Raw genomic sequence first — 4,724 nt, 5'->3', positions numbered from 1 at the left:
CTTAGAATTAAATATTACATTTAATATTATTTGAGCACATGGCTCCTACCTTTAACCCTTACCTAACCTCACTACTCTAACTAACCCACCTTTTCTAAACCTACCCACTTCCTTAATCATGCTTGCTTTGCATAATCACTTAGCTAATTACCTTTTAATCCTAAGTGTGTGCTCACACATGTGTGAGAAATCCTCACACATGTGTGAGAGATGTTCACACTTTCCTCATCCCTCATTTCTTCCATGACTCTTGCACACTTTTCCTCTTGCATGAGAGTCAAGGTGTCTCACACATGTGTGAGAAGCCATGCTTCTCACACCTCTTGCACACTTGTCCTCTTGCATGAGAGTCAAGGTGTCTCACACATGTGTGAGAAGCCATGCCTTCTCACACCTCTTGCACACTTGTCCTCTTGCATGAGAATCAAGTTATCTCACACATGTGTGAGAAGCCATGCTTCTCACACCTCATTGATCATGTAACCATCAAAGGTTTCTCACACATGTGTGAGAATATTGCCCCCTTTGAATTGGTCAAAACCCCAATCCATGTGGAGTCTACTTGGCCTCCACCTCATCAATCCTGAGAGATCCTAGCTCTGCATCTTGCATTCAATCTTAGCCATTTGTTGCATCTCATTTTCTATAAAAGGAGATCCCTCTCCTCATTTTCAAGGGGCACTATCTACCTTATTGTTATGTTGCTGGATTTGTGAGCAACCACATCCCACAACAATGAAATCATCTACACTTGATGATTTCATGAGGTTTGCATATGTGCTATGTTGAGTAGATTAAGTTATTTTATGTTCATGTTATCTTTATTTTACATGTTCTCTTGCATTATTTTGAGGTTTGCATAATCATGTAAGAATAGATGCATTAGTTTCTTAGTGTGTTATTTCGTTTATTACATTTTTATGCAACACAAAGGTTACTATTGTTTTGATTATATTTCCTAATAAAGATAGAATTTGGTTAAGTGTAGTTGTACAAAAGTAGACAATGATGTAGCGCAAGGTAGGAGAATCCCCAAAGAAGATGTGCTAACCCCCAAAAAATAAGCTCAAAATAGAAACACAATAACAATGCAAGATTTGAAGCCAAATCATAACTCTTTATTCATAAAATAATTGTTACATGCAATGTGCTAGGCTGTAAGGCCTTCCCAATTATGGCCAATACAATGGCAATTACAATCATAGTTCTACAAGATCTCTCAAGATCCAACCCAAACACTAGCTATTCTAGATCCACATTCTAGTAGAAACCTCCAAGGAAGATCTAATTGGTACTTGCAAGCCCACCAAATGATCTCCTTGTTTTCCAAGCCTCAGCTACTAGCTCTCTTCAAAATTCACTCCTCTACCACCTCCTCTTCTCCAAGATGGATGAATAATGACTAAAGACTTCACCACAACCCCTACTTATACCAATCTAAGCCACAAGTTGGCCTAGAATGTTAAAAACTAAATAAACCTAACATTAAATACTTGAAGAGCCACAAGTTGGCCTCTAATAGAAATTAAATGTCAAATGCCTTTAAAGGCTTACAATAATTATTAAATACATCAAAATTAACTACCTAAGACCCAAATAGGTCCATTCAACTCTACCAAAATCCTATAATCATGTAGGATAGCCAACTACCCCAAGATGCTCCTGCATCAGACTCCCTAGGTACAAAAAGATATTCTCAAAAGCTGGAAGAACATCTTCTAGGATTCATTACATAAATCTCAAACTTGTTCTTGACATACATGTCCTCTAAGTCTTCAAATTGTACACTCTTTTCCTTTCTCTTCTTTTGTTTCTTCATCCTTGGTGTTCCACAAGTTTTTTGTCCACATTGATTGCTAACCATTTTTGAATTTGCCAACTCAACTTAGCTACCAATACTTAGGTTCCTTCTACTGACCTCTTTATTTTGCAGAGGAATTAGGGAATACTTCCTGCCACCTGACTCAATAGCAAACACATTATTGACACAATCATACACAACCTTGCAATCATACTACCAAGGTCTACCAAGTAACACATGACAACTATTCATGTCCACAATATCACACAACACTTGATCCTTATACTACCCAATCTAGAAATCAACAAGGCATTGCTCCCTCACTTCTAAAGCATGTTCACCTTGCAACTAGCCAATCCTATAAGGATAAGGATGTTTGACTCTCTTCAAACCAAGTTTCTAAACCATTTCCTTAACAAAAAGGTTATTTGTCCTACCACCATCTACAATCACCTTGAAGACTTTACCACTAGACTTACAACAAGTCCTAAACAAACTATTTCTCTAACAAGAATCTAGTGTCTTCTTAGCAACCAATACTCATTGAGCCAGCAAAGTATCTCCTTACTTAGGTTGACTATCATTGATTACAACCTCATTCACAATAGCAGTTTTCCTTCTAATTAGAATTTCAAAAGATCTATGCCCTTCTTGACTACACTTGAAACAATTACCTCTAAACCCACCTCCATCTATCCTTTTTTGTTCTATAGGTTTTGGTTCACATTCTACATTTGGTTTAGCTTGTGCAAAACTATCCTACTTCTCCTTCCCTTTAACATTACCTTGATTCCTCCTCTTTAGCTTCTTCTCTGCTCTCAAAGAATACTGATAATAATCCTCAATTGAAGAAATATTTAGCATACCAACCTCATCCTGAATATTGAATCTCAAAACATTAATGTACCATGCTACCTTCTCCTTTGAAAATTCTCTATGTCTAGACTAAATAGTCAACTTGTAGAACTCCTCAGTATAATCTTTCACAGTCATATCCTTTTGCTTCATTTTCTACAACCTCTTAAACAACTCAAGTTCTTAATCAATAGGAATGAACTTAGCCTTCAAATTAGTCACCATCAATCTACATCTAGTTATCTTCATTTCACCTTCTTCTCCTCCATCTCTTTACAGTTCCTTCCACCAAAGAGCAACATGTCCCTTCAGCTTAGTTTGCACCAACCATACTAAGTGGATCCTCAATACCCTCAAACTTAAAGTAGTTTTCCAATTAATCAATCTAATCAATCAAGTCTTTAGGATTCAAAGTACCCAAGAAATTATAAACCTCCATCTTATGCTTCAACTTCAACTAAGATCCAGGTCTAGCAAACTGACCAACCCTATTTCCCATAGGTCTCTCCACATGATTAGTTCTAGCCTCACCACTTAATAAAAAAAAGTCTTCAAAAACTTCCTCATAACTATCTTTAGTACCCATATGCTAAGGTACACCACATATAGCACTTATGACCTCAACAATCATATCACTCTTCATAAATGCCATCTTAGATCTGAAAGTGGCTTTAACCTCCTCTATTTCAAATCTAAAATCTACTTTAACCCTCTCTAAGATCCTTTCTTCCATGGCATCACTAAGATCATCAATCACCTTAGGGTCCAATCTTCTCAGAGGGATCTTCCAATGCTTTCATAAACCCTAATAAATCCACTTCACAAAACCTTGGTGCAAACTACCTCAACTTCAACACTCAGTCTACATACTTAAGAATAACCTGGCTCTGATACCACTTGATACAGTGTAAGATAGGAGAATCCCCAAAGGAGATGTCCTAAACCCCAAAAAATAACAACACAATAGAAACACAATAACAATATAAGATTTGAAGCCAAATTACAACTCTTTATTCATCAAATAAATGTTACATGTAATGTGTTAGGTTGTAAGGCCTTCCTAATTACAACCAAATATAATAGAAATCACAATCACAATTTCGCAAAATCCCTCAAGATCCAACCCAAACACTAGCTAGCCCATATCCACAATCTATAGAAACCTCCAAGGAAGATCTAATTGGTACTCGCAAGCCCACCAAGCAATCTCCTTGTTTCCCAAGCCTCAACTACTAGCTCTCTTCAAAATTAGCTCCCCTACCATCTCCTCTTCTCCAAGATGGATGATAATGACTAAAGACTTTACCACAACCCCTACTTATACCAATCTAAACCACAAGTTAGCCTAGAAACCTAAAAAATAAATAAGCCTAACATTAAATACTTGAAGAGCCACAAGTTGGCCTCCAACTAAAATTAAATGTCAAATGACTTTAAAGGCTTACAATAATTATTAAATACATCAAAATTAACTACCCAAGCCCCAAATAAGTCCACTCAACTCTAATAAAATCCCATAATAATGTAGGATAGCCAACTACCCTAGAATGCTCTTGCATTAGATGAAGATAGCATGGTTGATTTTATTAAGTTTGATATTACAGATGTGAAAGATTTTGAAGAATGTGAGCCAACAATAATGTTAAATTGAGAAATGGTCTAATGTAATGGGTATTACATTATCTTTTTGTGGTCCAATATTAATTGTAAATTAAGAAAGCCTCAAGGTTGACTCAATAATTAGTTTGAGGACTTGCTATAAAGGAAGATATTTTTCTTGTGGTTAAGAGTGATTGCAATGTAAAGTAAAAATTAAGTGCATGAATGTGTAATGTGAGTATGAAAACTTGGATGTGAGATCTAGTGAGCCTGCTATTGAATATCTTAACATTAGAGAAGAGTTTGGTATAGATACAAAACAACAAGATGACCAAAAGATTGTATTTGGAAAAGAGGTTGTAGTGGATTTTTTTTTTGGTATTATTTTGCGAAGGATAGTACAAAGGCCAATTGGAAAGTGAGTTTAGTTGTCTTGCTCCTGAAGATTTTTGGATAGTGGGCCGTTTTG

The sequence above is a fragment of the Cupressus sempervirens genome, chromosome 1 (genome assembly GCF_028749045.1).
Source record: "Cupressus sempervirens isolate cs-2001-9-10 chromosome 1, ASM2874904v1, whole genome shotgun sequence".
Lineage (NCBI taxonomy): Eukaryota > Viridiplantae > Streptophyta > Pinopsida > Cupressales > Cupressaceae > Cupressus > Cupressus sempervirens.
Note: the sequence above shows the minus strand (reverse complement) of the source record.